Raw genomic sequence first — 15414 nt, forward strand, 5'->3', positions numbered from 1 at the left:
TCATAAAGCTGTCGCTGCTGTGAAGGTTCTAGGTGACATCACAAATCCCTATGGTTACATACACAACAAAGCTGGGTTGTTGTTGTTTACACTCTGCAAGGCCTGTGGAAGTGAGTGACATCATAGCACTGTAGTTCTGAGGGTTCTAGATGGATGCAACAATCTCCTGTTGCTTCTATGAAGGCCATAATAGACGACATCACCAAACAGCTCCATAGTCACATACACAGCAAAGGAGAGATGTTGTTTACACCTAGTGATGTCAGTGGTATTGAGTGACATCACAGCACAGTGCTAAGGCTCCTGGGCCTGGACACAGCAGCGGCTGCAATATCTCAACGGAGTATACGTTTATATATATGTGTGTGTGTGCGCGTATATATATATATATATATATATATATATATATATATATATATCTCCGCCGAAATCACTTTTAAACCCATTTCCACCTTTTTTTCCCTTCTCTTCCTCTTACTTTTTTTTCACGTTTTTTTACGTTTTTCTCCTTTTCGCCTCTTTTCTGGGCGTATTATTCTTCTTTTTCTTCTTTTTTTTCGTCTAATGCATACCCCATCAGTGCAGCAATGCTTATTCAATACCGCCAGCAGATGGAGACACTGGGGGATAATTTTCTAAGGATTTATACTGATTTTTCCTGTCTGAATTTGTCGCACAGAAAGTTGCAGGCCAAATATGTGTGACATTTCTGCGACTTTAGCTTCTAGAGCATTTTTACAACATTATACATAGGTGCTGAATACATAAAAAGCGACTGTTCAGCGACAGACAAGTCGCATCGGCTGAAAGTAGGCCAGAATGTCAGTCCATGTTGGAGCAGGTTTAGATACAGTCTAAAGTATAGATCTCAAAGTCTGTGCACAGAATTTAGCAAGGGCCTCGCACCTTCTGATGCATCAGGTAGGTGCACAATAGCATAGCCTAACCCTCTGTACTTTGGTCTATATTGATGCGGGACATAGACAGCCAGCTGATGACCAATCCATTAGTGCAATGGATGGCTGGAAGCATTTGTCTTTGCCTTTGCAATACCACAGAAGCAATGCATGGTCAATGTACAGCAATGACACACCTGTGTGAACAGCCAGGAGACCCCCCCCCCCCCCCATGTTATGTTACATAGTTACATAGTTAGTACGGTCGAAAAAAGACATATGTCCATCAAGTTCAACCAGGGAATTAAGGGGTAGGGGTGTGGCGCGATATTGGGGAAGGGATGAGATTTTATATTTCTTCATAAGCATTAATCTTATTTTGTCAATTAGGAACATTCAGCACCCACCCGCTATCAAGGCAGCTGCCTATCATGTCATGCCCTACCTGCACAGGTGTGCTGGCTACTCAAATGATCCAATTAAGGAGGCCATTTAGTCAGCAGCAGCAGAAGTCCTGTGCCTGGACGCTCCAACAGCGGCCAGACACAAGCAGAAGCAGAAGCAGCAGAAGCAGCAGCAGCACCACCTTTTGTTTTTTGGCTGCAGCAGCAGCAAGGCCCACAGGGCTGGCTAGCTGGCTAGCCAGCAAGCAGGTAGCAATGAAAGTAGGAATCTTTCTTTTTAACCCTGTAAGGGGGTGGTGCACTGTACCCGAAGATACTGCCATATCGGGTCAATGCATAGGGCGACGGAAGCAAGCTTCGAAATCGGCCCCCGTTCTCAAAAATCCATTTAATATATGGTCCCCAGATAGGGGACGTATCAGATATTAAACTGATAAGAACAGATACTACACTTGATCTTAGCCAAAAGGCCGAGAAGCGATAACCGTGAAAGGGGCGGGCCCAACAAGGTGCCCTTCATGGGCACTATCACTGCTTGCTGTCAGGGAGGCTGCCAGACAATTTTCCATGCACACTCTGGGCTGGGGGGCAGTCAACCACCAGTACACACAGCAGAACCTAAACCCATACCATTATTGCTAAGCAGCAAGACAGGGGCCCATTGCACTCCCACGGGGCCTTTTTAAATGCAATCCATAACCCGGATTTGCCAGGAACCCTTCTTACTCCTCCTACTTGCATGTGACACTGGGCTTAGGATCTGCATAGGAAACACACACACAAGCACACACCTACCTTTGTTGCCTGCAGATGCCTCCTTGGCTGTCCCCAAACGGTATCAAACCAACACCCACGGGAAGCTGTAAGCATAGAGGACATGCCTGCACCCCATTGGACTTACCTGTGTGGGTTAAACCCGGGTTATTTGACAACCTATGGCGGTGATGGTTCTGCTCAGGCAGAGCAGTGCTGATGCTCCTCATAAAGCTGTCGCTGCTGTGAAGGTTCTAGGTGACATCACAAATCCCTATGGTTACATACACAACAAAGCTGGGTTGTTGTTGTTTACACTCTGCAAGGCCTGTGGAAGTGAGTGACATCATAGCACTGTAGTTCTGAGGGTTCTAGATGGATGCAACAATCTCCTGTTGCTTCTATGAAGGCCATAATAGACGACATCACCAAACAGCTCCATAGTCACATACACAGCAAAGGAGAGATGTTGTTTACACCTAGTGATGTCAGTGGTATTGAGTGACATCACAGCACAGTGCTAAGGCTCCTGGGCCTGGACACAGCAGCGGCTGCAATATCTCAACGGAGAATACGTTTATATATATGTGTGTGTGTGCGCGTATATATATATATATATATATATATATATTATATATATATTTCTCCGCCGAAATCACTTTTAAACCCATTTCCACCTTTTTTTCCCTTCTCTTCCTCTTACTTTTTTTTCACGTTTTTTTACGTTTTTCTCCTTTTCCCCTCTTTTCTGGGCGTATTATTCTTCTTTTTCTTCTTTTTTTTCGTCTAATGCATACCCCATCAGTGCAGCAATGCTTATTCAATACCGCCAGCAGATGGAGACACTGGGGGATAATTTTCTAAGGATTTATACTGATTTTTCCTGTCTGAATTTGTCGCACAGAAAGTTGCAGGCCAAATATGTGTGACATTTCTGCGACTTTAGCTTCTAGAGCATTTTTACAACATTATACATAGGTGCTGAATACATAAAAAGCGACTGTTCAGCGACAGACAAGTCGCATCGGCTGAGGAGCAATTGATGACATTCTTTCAGTTTCTTAATCAAATTGATGATGACATTAAATTTACCAAAGTGGTTTCCCAGACAGGCCTACAATTCTTGGACACCTGGGTTTATATGGAAGGTAACAACTTAAGGACAGATCTGTATGTAAAAGATACTGACCGTAATAGTTTACTACATTATGACAGCCTACACCCGAGGAGGATGATACGCTCCTTACCCTATAGTCAGTTCTTGCGGGTAAGGAGGATCGTAGAGAGCCCCACTAACCTAGAAAAGAGGTTGAATAACATGGGTCAAAAATTTATGGAGAGGGGATACCCCAGGAAATTGATACGAGAACAGAGACAGAAGGCTGTTAGCAAACATAGAAGTGAACTACTTAATCCTGTCCACAGATCCACTGCACAAAATCGCATACCTTTCATTTCCACCTTTAATGTGTACAGCACGGATGTCGCTAGAATTTTACATAAACACTGGCCTGTCATTTCACATACCTACAGTCAGATACCGGAACTGAGTGTTCCTCCACTGTTATCTTACAGGAGAGTGGCCAACCTGGGGGACAGGTTAGTGAAATCTGATATTACATTGAGAAAACCTGATTTATCCACACAGTTGAAGCCGGGCTGTTACCCCTGCCTGGGTTGTGATAGTTGTGGCCTGATGATGAAGGGGGATATTTTCATACACCCGGTCACACAGATTAAATACAAAATTAGACAACACATGACCTGTAGGACGGACTTCGCAATTTATGTGATCTGTTGCCCCTGTAATCTTTTATATATCGGCGAGACAACAAATGAAGTAAGAATTAGGTTAAACAACCACAAGTCTTCCATTAGGACCAGGAAAGTAGAACTACCAATACCTCGTCATTTTCTGGAGCATGGTCACAAGATCAGTGACCTCAGATTCAGTGTCCTGGAACATGTCCCAGTTCCTAAGAGAGGGGGGGACAGAACCAGGTTACTGAAGCAGAAAGAAATTATATGGATCCACAAGTTAGATACCTTAAGCCCCAAAGGTTTAAATATTGACTTCCCAGTCAGGGTGTTTTTTTGAGGCATGCAAGTTGGAGACGTACTCGGGGATTTGACTCCCCTCTCACACCAGGATTTACCTTGTCGACTTATTGGTAGTAGCATGTTTTTTGTATCAGGAGGTATTAAATACCAATAGAGTGATATTTTTATATTTTTGTATACTCACAAAAGTTTTTTTCACCTACAGACACGTAACATGAGATCCGGTTGAAGATGGGCGAGTCGGTCAACTGAGGCGTGGACTGCGATCATCCCCCATTTCTTTGACCAACAGCCACCACTTTCTTGAACAACAGCCACCACTATGAGTATAATCAGCTATCACCACTTTGTGTATAACCTCTTTCCCCCTGTACGGTTTCTGTGCCTTCCTCCCCCCTTTTTTTTCAGGAGAAGGGATGGTAGTGATTTGTTGTTAAAACGGTCAGGATGTATTTTCTTTGGAAGGACAGATTGACAGGACAGGCCCGGTCATTGGGTGATGGAATCTTTGCTCTACCGTAGAGGCCCATACCTGATGGTTTGAGGACAACAGGGGATTACCCTGAGAACCCTACAAGGGGTCGGTATGGTACATGTCCCTCTTTAGGTCCCTTCCACAAATGCAGGACGAGAAGAATGGACACCGTCCACGGTTAGTGGAACCATCACAAGAGGTAGCGGGACCTGGTGAGCGGTCACCCTGGTGCTCTTTTAAAGATATGCAATACGGCCCCTGTCTATCTGTCCATAGTTTCATAAATGAGTAGATTGGGCTATGGGTGTATGGAGTTTAATTGTTATTTAATCTATTAGCCGACCGTTTATAGATATATGGCCAGATATCCCTTCTCCTGAAAAATGAAAAATGAAAAAGTTAAAAGAAAGGAGGTAAAGAGTGGGGGATTTCATGTGGGCAAGATTGCCCATTTGTAACATGGCAGCCTGAGACACTGTGAATCCTAATGAGCAAGCGCAAAGAGGTGTGGCCAAGATACAGGACCGTGACGAGTTCTCTGATCCAGCGATGTGGGTTGGCTGTTGATGCGGACTGACGACTTCCGGTTTGGCAGGAAGTTGCGATCCGGGACTTGCGCATTCAGTTTGTTTACAAACGAAGGGAATGAAGTGAACAACCATGCGCCATGGGAGGAGTGACGCAGCCAGCAACAGCTGATGACCGCCCACTACACCGGAGATCATGAATATAGGTACACAATCGGGCATTGGAATGGGCATAATTTGTCACTTTTTAGTGGGATTTTGCACTAAATGACTATTGAAAGATGCTTTTTGCTGTATTTGTAATTTTATACACTTACAGATCACTGTGAGTGAGATTGTTTTATCACTGTTTATTATATGACGTCACGGGATTGTGACAGTGTTTGACACCTCCCCCTCATCAATGTGTGCTAATTGAGGGGCTTATGTATATTGTGCATTTTCACTTGTATTTGTGCTTGAGAAAGGCTCTATTGAGGAGCCGAAACGTTGCGCTTTTCTACAGATGTGTGAATAAATACACCCGCACGGGGTTACACGTACTTGGAGTGCCGCTCTCCTTGCTTCGTTTGGTATATATATATATATATATATATATATATATATATATATATTTCTCCGCCGAAATCACTTTTAAACCCATTTCCACCTTTTTTTCCCTTCTCTTCCTCTTACTTTTTTTTCACGTTTTTTTACGTTTTTCTCCTTTTCGCCTCTTTTCTGGGCGTATTATTCTTCTTTTTCTTCTTTTTTTTCGTCTAATGCATACCCCATCAGTGCAGCAATGCTTATTCAATACCGCCAGCAGATGGAGACACTGGGGGATAATTTTCTAAGGATTTATACTGATTTTTCCTGTCTGAATTTGTCGCACAGAAAGTTGCAGGCCAAATATGTGTGACATTTCTGCGACTTTAGCTTCTAGAGCATTTTTACAACATTATACATAGGTGCTGAATACATAAAAAGCGACTGTTCAGCGACAGACAAGTCGCATCGGCTGAAAGTAGGCCAGAATGTCAGTCCATGTTGGAGCAGGTTTAGATACAGTCTAAAGTATAGATCTCAAAGTCTGTGCACAGAATTTAGCAAGGGCCTCGCACCTTCTGATGCATCAGGTAGGTGCACAATAGCATAGCCTAACCCTCTGTACTTTGGTCTATATTGATGCGGGACATAGACAGCCAGCTGATGACCAATCCATTAGTGCAATGGATGGCTGGAAGCATTTGTCTTTGCCTTTGCAATACCACAGAAGCAATGCATGGTCAATGTACAGCAATGACACACCTGTGTGAACAGCCAGGAGACCCCCCCCCCCCCCATGTTATGTTACATAGTTACATAGTTAGTACGGTCGAAAAAAGACATATGTCCATCAAGTTCAACCAGGGAATTAAGGGGTAGGGGTGTGGCGCGATATTGGGGAAGGGATGAGATTTTATATTTCTTCATAAGCATTAATCTTATTTTGTCAATTAGGAACATTCAGCACCCACCCGCTATCAAGGCAGCTGCCTATCATGTCATGCCCTACCTGCACAGGTGTGCTGGCTACTCAAATGATCCAATTAAGGAGGCCATTTAGTCAGCAGCAGCAGAAGTCCTGTGCCTGGACGCTCCAACAGCGGCCAGACACAAGCAGAAGCAGAAGCAGCAGAAGCAGCAGCAGCACCACCACCTTTTGTTTTTTGGCTGCAGCAGCAGCAAGGCCCACAGGGCTGGCTAGCTGGCTAGCCAGCAAGCAGGTAGCAATGAAAGTAGGAATCTTTCTTTTTAACCCTGTAAGGGGGTGGTGCACTGTACCCGAAGATACTGCCATATCGGGTCAATGCATAGGGCGACGGAAGCAAGCTTCGAAATCGGCCCCCGTTCTCAAAAATCCATTTAATATATGGTCCCCAGATAGGGGACGTATCAGATATTAAACTGATAAGAACAGATACTACACTTGATCTTAGCCAAAAGGCCGAGAAGCGATAACCGTGAAAGGGGCGGGCCCAACAAGGTGCCCTTCATGGGCACTATCACTGCTTGCTGTCAGGGAGGCTGCCAGACAATTTTCCATGCACACTCTGGGCTGGGGGGCAGTCAACCACCAGTACACACAGCAGAACCTAAACCCATACCATTATTGCTAAGCAGCAAGACAGGGGCCCATTGCACTCCCACGGGGCCTTTTTAAATGCAATCCATAACCCGGATTTGCCAGGAACCCTTCTTACTCCTCCTACTTGCATGTGACACTGGGCTTAGGATCTGCATAGGAAACACACACACAAGCACACACCTACCTTTGTTGCCTGCAGATGCCTCCTTGGCTGTCCCCAAACGGTATCAAACCAACACCCACGGGAAGCTGTAAGCATAGAGGACATGCCTGCACCCCATTGGACTTACCTGTGTGGGTTAAACCCGGGTTATTTGACAACCTATGGCGGTGATGGTTCTGCTCAGGCAGAGCAGTGCTGATGCTCCTCATAAAGCTGTCGCTGCTGTGAAGGTTCTAGGTGACATCACAAATCCCTATGGTTACATACACAACAAAGCTGGGTTGTTGTTGTTTACACTCTGCAAGGCCTGTGGAAGTGAGTGACATCATAGCACTGTAGTTCTGAGGGTTCTAGATGGATGCAACAATCTCCTGTTGCTTCTATGAAGGCCATAATAGACGACATCACCAAACAGCTCCATAGTCACATACACAGCAAAGGAGAGATGTTGTTTACACCTAGTGATGTCAGTGGTATTGAGTGACATCACAGCACAGTGCTAAGGCTCCTGGGCCTGGACACAGCAGCGGCTGCAATATCTCAACGGAGAATACGTTTATATATATGTGTGTGTGTGCGCGTATATATATATATATATATATATATATATATATATATATATATATATATATTTCTCCGCCGAAATCACTTTTAAACCCATTTCCACCTTTTTTTCCCTTCTCTTCCTCTTACTTTTTTTTCACGTTTTTTTACGTTTTTCTCCTTTTCGCCTCTTTTCTGGGCGTATTATTCTTCTTTTTCTTCTTTTTTTTCGTCTAATGCATACCCCATCAGTGCAGCAATGCTTATTCAATACCGCCAGCAGATGGAGACACTGGGGGATAATTTTCTAAGGATTTATACTGATTTTTCCTGTCTGAATTTGTCGCACAGAAAGTTGCAGGCCAAATATGTGTGACATTTCTGCGACTTTAGCTTCTAGAGCATTTTTACAACATTATACATAGGTGCTGAATACATAAAAAGCGACTGTTCAGCGACAGACAAGTCGCATCGGCTGAAAGTAGGCCAGAATGTCAGTCCATGTTGGAGCAGGTTTAGATACAGTCTAAAGTATAGATCTCAAAGTCTGTGCACAGAATTTAGCAAGGGCCTCGCACCTTCTGATGCATCAGGTAGGTGCACAATAGCATAGCCTAACCCTCTGTACTTTGGTCTATATTGATGCGGGACATAGACAGCCAGCTGATGACCAATCCATTAGTGCAATGGATGGCTGGAAGCATTTGTCTTTGCCTTTGCAATACCACAGAAGCAATGCATGGTCAATGTACAGCAATGACACACCTGTGTGAACAGCCAGGAGACCCCCCCCCCCCCCATGTTATGTTACATAGTTACATAGTTAGTACGGTCGAAAAAAGACATATGTCCATCAAGTTCAACCAGGGAATTAAGGGGTAGGGGTGTGGCGCGATATTGGGGAAGGGATGAGATTTTATATTTCTTCATAAGCATTAATCTTATTTTGTCAATTAGGAACATTCAGCACCCACCCGCTATCAAGGCAGCTGCCTATCATGTCATGCCCTACCTGCACAGGTGTGCTGGCTACTCAAATGATCCAATTAAGGAGGCCATTTAGTCAGCAGCAGCAGAAGTCCTGTGCCTGGACGCTCCAACAGCGGCCAGACACAAGCAGAAGCAGAAGCAGCAGAAGCAGCAGCAGCAGCACCACCACCTTTTGTTTTTTGGCTGCAGCAGCAGCAAGGCCCACAGGGCTGGCTAGCTGGCTAGCCAGCAAGCAGGTAGCAATGAAAGTAGGAATCTTTCTTTTTAACCCTGTAAGGGGGTGGTGCACTGTACCCGAAGATACTGCCATATCGGGTCAATGCATAGGGCGACGGAAGCAAGCTTCGAAATCGGCCCCCGTTCTCAAAAATCCATTTAATATATGGTCCCCAGATAGGGGACGTATCAGATATTAAACTGATAAGAACAGATACTACACTTGATCTTAGCCAAAAGGCCGAGAAGCGATAACCGTGAAAGGGGCGGGCCCAACAAGGTGCCCTTCATGGGCACTATCACTGCTTGCTGTCAGGGAGGCTGCCAGACAATTTTCCATGCACACTCTGGGCTGGGGGGCAGTCAACCACCAGTACACACAGCAGAACCTAAACCCATACCATTATTGCTAAGCAGCAAGACAGGGGCCCATTGCACTCCCACGGGGCCTTTTTAAATGCAATCCATAACCCGGATTTGCCAGGAACCCTTCTTACTCCTCCTACTTGCATGTGACACTGGGCTTAGGATCTGCATAGGAAACACACACACAAGCACACACCTACCTTTGTTGCCTGCAGATGCCTCCTTGGCTGTCCCCAAACGGTATCAAACCAACACCCACGGGAAGCTGTAAGCATAGAGGACATGCCTGCACCCCATTGGACTTACCTGTGTGGGTTAAACCCGGGTTATTTGACAACCTATGGCGGTGATGGTTCTGCTCAGGCAGAGCAGTGCTGATGCTCCTCATAAAGCTGTCGCTGCTGTGAAGGTTCTAGGTGACATCACAAATCCCTATGGTTACATACACAACAAAGCTGGGTTGTTGTTGTTTACACTCTGCAAGGCCTGTGGAAGTGAGTGACATCATAGCACTGTAGTTCTGAGGGTTCTAGATGGATGCAACAATCTCCTGTTGCTTCTATGAAGGCCATAATAGACGACATCACCAAACAGCTCCATAGTCACATACACAGCAAAGGAGAGATGTTGTTTACACCTAGTGATGTCAGTGGTATTGAGTGACATCACAGCACAGTGCTAAGGCTCCTGGGCCTGGACACAGCAGCGGCTGCAATATCTCAACGGAGAATACGTTTATATATATGTGTGTGTGTGCGCGTATATATATATATATATATATATATATATATATATATATATATATATATTTCTCCGCCGAAATCACTTTTAAACCCATTTCCACCTTTTTTTCCCTTCTCTTCCTCTTACTTTTTTTTCACGTTTTTTTACGTTTTTCTCCTTTTCGCCTCTTTTCTGGGCGTATTATTCTTCTTTTTCTTCTTTTTTTTCGTCTAATGCATACCCCATCAGTGCAGCAATGCTTATTCAATACCGCCAGCAGATGGAGACACTGGGGGATAATTTTCTAAGGATTTATACTGATTTTTCCTGTCTGAATTTGTCGCACAGAAAGTTGCAGGCCAAATATGTGTGACATTTCTGCGACTTTAGCTTCTAGAGCATTTTTACAACATTATACATAGGTGCTGAATACATAAAAAGCGACTGTTCAGCGACAGACAAGTCGCATCGGCTGAAAGTAGGCCAGAATGTCAGTCCATGTTGGAGCAGGTTTAGATACAGTCTAAAGTATAGATCTCAAAGTCTGTGCACAGAATTTAGCAAGGGCCTCGCACCTTCTGATGCATCAGGTAGGTGCACAATAGCATAGCCTAACCCTCTGTACTTTGGTCTATATTGATGCGGGACATAGACAGCCAGCTGATGACCAATCCATTAGTGCAATGGATGGCTGGAAGCATTTGTCTTTGCCTTTGCAATACCACAGAAGCAATGCATGGTCAATGTACAGCAATGACACACCTGTGTGAACAGCCAGGAGACCCCCCCCCCCCATGTTATGTTACATAGTTACATAGTTAGTACGGTCGAAAAAAGACATATGTCCATCAAGTTCAACCAGGGAATTAAGGGGTAGGGGTGTGGCGCGATATTGGGGAAGGGATGAGATTTTATATTTCTTCATAAGCATTAATCTTATTTTGTCAATTAGGAACATTCAGCACCCACCCGCTATCAAGGCAGCTGCCTATCATGTCATGCCCTACCTGCACAGGTGTGCTGGCTACTCAAATGATCCAATTAAGGAGGCCATTTAGTCAGCAGCAGCAGAAGTCCTGTGCCTGGACGCTCCAACAGCGGCCAGACACAAGCAGAAGCAGAAGCAGCAGAAGCAGCAGCAGCACCACCTTTTGTTTTTTGGCTGCAGCAGCAGCAAGGCCCACAGGGCTGGCTAGCTGGCTAGCCAGCAAGCAGGTAGCAATGAAAGTAGGAATCTTTCTTTTTAACCCTGTAAGGGGGTGGTGCACTGTACCCGAAGATACTGCCATATCGGGTCAATGCATAGGGCGACGGAAGCAAGCTTCGAAATCGGCCCCCGTTCTCAAAAATCCATTTAATATATGGTCCCCAGATAGGGGACGTATCAGATATTAAACTGATAAGAACAGATACTACACTTGATCTTAGCCAAAAGGCCGAGAAGCGATAACCGTGAAAGGGGCGGGCCCAACAAGGTGCCCTTCATGGGCACTATCACTGCTTGCTGTCAGGGAGGCTGCCAGACAATTTTCCATGCACACTCTGGGCTGGGGGGCAGTCAACCACCAGTACACACAGCAGAACCTAAACCCATACCATTATTGCTAAGCAGCAAGACAGGGGCCCATTGCACTCCCACGGGGCCTTTTTAAATGCAATCCATAACCCGGATTTGCCAGGAACCCTTCTTACTCCTCCTACTTGCATGTGACACTGGGCTTAGGATCTGCATAGGAAACACACACACAAGCACACACCTACCTTTGTTGCCTGCAGATGCCTCCTTGGCTGTCCCCAAACGGTATCAAACCAACACCCACGGGAAGCTGTAAGCATAGAGGACATGCCTGCACCCCATTGGACTTACCTGTGTGGGTTAAACCCGGGTTATTTGACAACCTATGGCGGTGATGGTTCTGCTCAGGCAGAGCAGTGCTGATGCTCCTCATAAAGCTGTCGCTGCTGTGAAGGTTCTAGGTGACATCACAAATCCCTATGGTTACATACACAACAAAGCTGGGTTGTTGTTGTTTACACTCTGCAAGGCCTGTGGAAGTGAGTGACATCATAGCACTGTAGTTCTGAGGGTTCTAGATGGATGCAACAATCTCCTGTTGCTTCTATGAAGGCCATAATAGACGACATCACCAAACAGCTCCATAGTCACATACACAGCAAAGGAGAGATGTTGTTTACACCTAGTGATGTCAGTGGTATTGAGTGACATCACAGCACAGTGCTAAGGCTCCTGGGCCTGGACACAGCAGCGGCTGCAATATCTCAACGGAGAATACGTTTATATATATGTGTGTGTGTGCGCGTATATATATATATATATATATATATATATATATATATATATATTTCTCCGCCGAAATCACTTTTAAACCCATTTCCACCTTTTTTTCCCTTCTCTTCCTCTTACTTTTTTTTCACGTTTTTTTACGTTTTTCTCCTTTTCGCCTCTTTTCTGGGCGTATTATTCTTCTTTTTCTTCTTTTTTTTCGTCTAATGCATACCCCATCAGTGCAGCAATGCTTATTCAATACCGCCAGCAGATGGAGACACTGGGGGATAATTTTCTAAGGATTTATACTGATTTTTCCTGTCTGAATTTGTCGCACAGAAAGTTGCAGGCCAAATATGTGTGACATTTCTGCGACTTTAGCTTCTAGAGCATTTTTACAACATTATACATAGGTGCTGAATACATAAAAAGCGACTGTTCAGCGACAGACAAGTCGCATCGGCTGAAAGTAGGCCAGAATGTCAGTCCATGTTGGAGCAGGTTTAGATACAGTCTAAAGTATAGATCTCAAAGTCTGTGCACAGAATTTAGCAAGGGCCTCGCACCTTCTGATGCATCAGGTAGGTGCACAATAGCATAGCCTAACCCTCTGTACTTTGGTCTATATTGATGCGGGACATAGACAGCCAGCTGATGACCAATCCATTAGTGCAATGGATGGCTGGAAGCATTTGTCTTTGCCTTTGCAATACCACAGAAGCAATGCATGGTCAATGTACAGCAATGACACACCTGTGTGAACAGCCAGGAGACCCCCCCCCCCCCCATGTTATGTTACATAGTTACATAGTTAGTACGGTCGAAAAAAGACATATGTCCATCAAGTTCAACCAGGGAATTAAGGGGTAGGGGTGTGGCGCGATATTGGGGAAGGGATGAGATTTTATATTTCTTCATAAGCATTAATCTTATTTTGTCAATTAGGAACATTCAGCACCCACCCGCTATCAAGGCAGCTGCCTATCATGTCATGCCCTACCTGCACAGGTGTGCTGGCTACTCAAATGATCCAATTAAGGAGGCCATTTAGTCAGCAGCAGCAGAAGTCCTGTGCCTGGACGCTCCAACAGCGGCCAGACACAAGCAGAAGCAGAAGCAGCAGAAGCAGCAGCAGCACCACCACCTTTTGTTTTTTGGCTGCAGCAGCAGCAAGGCCCACAGGGCTGGCTAGCTGGCTAGCCAGCAAGCAGGTAGCAATGAAAGTAGGAATCTTTCTTTTTAACCCTGTAAGGGGGTGGTGCACTGTACCCGAAGATACTGCCATATCGGGTCAATGCATAGGGCGACGGAAGCAAGCTTCGAAATCGGCCCCCGTTCTCAAAAATCCATTTAATATATGGTCCCCAGATAGGGGACGTATCAGATATTAAACTGATAAGAACAGATACTACACTTGATCTTAGCCAAAAGGCCGAGAAGCGATAACCGTGAAAGGGGCGGGCCCAACAAGGTGCCCTTCATGGGCACTATCACTGCTTGCTGTCAGGGAGGCTGCCAGACAATTTTCCATGCACACTCTGGGCTGGGGGGCAGTCAACCACCAGTACACACAGCAGAACCTAAACCCATACCATTATTGCTAAGCAGCAAGACAGGGGCCCATTGCACTCCCACGGGGCCTTTTTAAATGCAATCCATAACCCGGATTTGCCAGGAACCCTTCTTACTCCTCCTACTTGCATGTGACACTGGGCTTAGGATCTGCATAGGAAACACACACACAAGCACACACCTACCTTTGTTGCCTGCAGATGCCTCCTTGGCTGTCCCCAAACGGTATCAAACCAACACCCACGGGAAGCTGTAAGCATAGAGGACATGCCTGCACCCCATTGGACTTACCTGTGTGGGTTAAACCCGGGTTATTTGACAACCTATGGCGGTGATGGTTCTGCTCAGGCAGAGCAGTGCTGATGCTCCTCATAAAGCTGTCGCTGCTGTGAAGGTTCTAGGTGACATCACAAATCCCTATGGTTACATACACAACAAAGCTGGGTTGTTGTTGTTTACACTCTGCAAGGCCTGTGGAAGTGAGTGACATCATAGCACTGTAGTTCTGAGGGTTCTAGATGGATGCAACAATCTCCTGTTGCTTCTATGAAGGCCATAATAGACGACATCACCAAACAGCTCCATAGTCACATACACAGCAAAGGAGAGATGTTGTTTACACCTAGTGATGTCAGTGGTATTGAGTGACATCACAGCACAGTGCTAAGGCTCCTGGGCCTGGACACAGCAGCGGCTGCAATATCTCAACGGAGAATACGTTTATATATATGTGTGTGTGTGCGCGTATATATATATATATATATATATATATATATATATATATATATTTCTCCGCCGAAATCACTTTTAAACCCATTTCCACCTTTTTTTCCCTTCTCTTCCTCTTACTTTTTTTTCACGTTTTTTTACGTTTTTCTCCTTTTCGCCTCTTTTCTGGGCGTATTATTCTTCTTTTTCTTCTTTTTTTTCGTCTAATGCATACCCCATCAGTGCAGCAATGCTTATTCAATACCGCCAGCAGATGGAGACACTGGGGGATAATTTTCTAAGGATTTATACTGATTTTTCCTGTCTGAATTTGTCGCACAGAAAGTTGCAGGCCAAATATGTGTGACATTTCTGCGACTTTAGCTTCTAGAGCATTTTTACAACATTATACATAGGTGCTGAATACATAAAAAGCGACTGTTCAGCGACAGACAAGTCGCATCGGCTGAAAGTAGGCCAGAATGTCAGTCCATGTTGGAGCAGGTTTAGATACAGTCTAAAGTATAGATCTCAAATTCTGTGCACAGAATTTAGCAAGGGCCTCGCACCTTCTGATGCATCAGGTAGGTGCACAATAGCATAGCCTAACCCTCTGTACT

General features: G+C 45.1%; 5 non-coding genes across 5 annotated transcripts; all 5 read right to left on the reverse strand.

The window, feature by feature from the left end:
* Positions 1–1591: 1591 nt before the first annotated feature.
* Positions 1592–1782, reverse strand: LOC130326831 (U2 spliceosomal RNA). Its single transcript, XR_008871369.1, has one exon. It is a non-coding gene; the product is annotated as a U2 spliceosomal RNA (small nuclear RNA).
* Positions 1783–6906: 5124 nt separating this feature from the next.
* On the reverse strand, positions 6907–7097 carry LOC130326832 (U2 spliceosomal RNA). Its single transcript, XR_008871370.1, has one exon. It is a non-coding gene; the product is annotated as a U2 spliceosomal RNA (small nuclear RNA).
* Positions 7098–9200: 2103 nt separating this feature from the next.
* On the reverse strand, positions 9201–9391 carry LOC130326833 (U2 spliceosomal RNA). Its single transcript, XR_008871371.1, has one exon. It is a non-coding gene; the product is annotated as a U2 spliceosomal RNA (small nuclear RNA).
* Positions 9392–11484: 2093 nt separating this feature from the next.
* Positions 11485–11675, reverse strand: LOC130326835 (U2 spliceosomal RNA). The gene has a single exon (XR_008871372.1). It is a non-coding gene; the product is annotated as a U2 spliceosomal RNA (small nuclear RNA).
* A 2092-nt stretch (positions 11676–13767) lies between these two features.
* Positions 13768–13958, reverse strand: LOC130326837 (U2 spliceosomal RNA). The gene has a single exon (XR_008871374.1). It is a non-coding gene; the product is annotated as a U2 spliceosomal RNA (small nuclear RNA).
* Positions 13959–15414: the final 1456 nt, after the last annotated feature.

This window comes from Hyla sarda, unplaced genomic scaffold, assembly GCF_029499605.1.
Source record: "Hyla sarda isolate aHylSar1 unplaced genomic scaffold, aHylSar1.hap1 scaffold_289, whole genome shotgun sequence".
Taxonomy (NCBI): Eukaryota; Metazoa; Chordata; class Amphibia; order Anura; family Hylidae; genus Hyla; species Hyla sarda.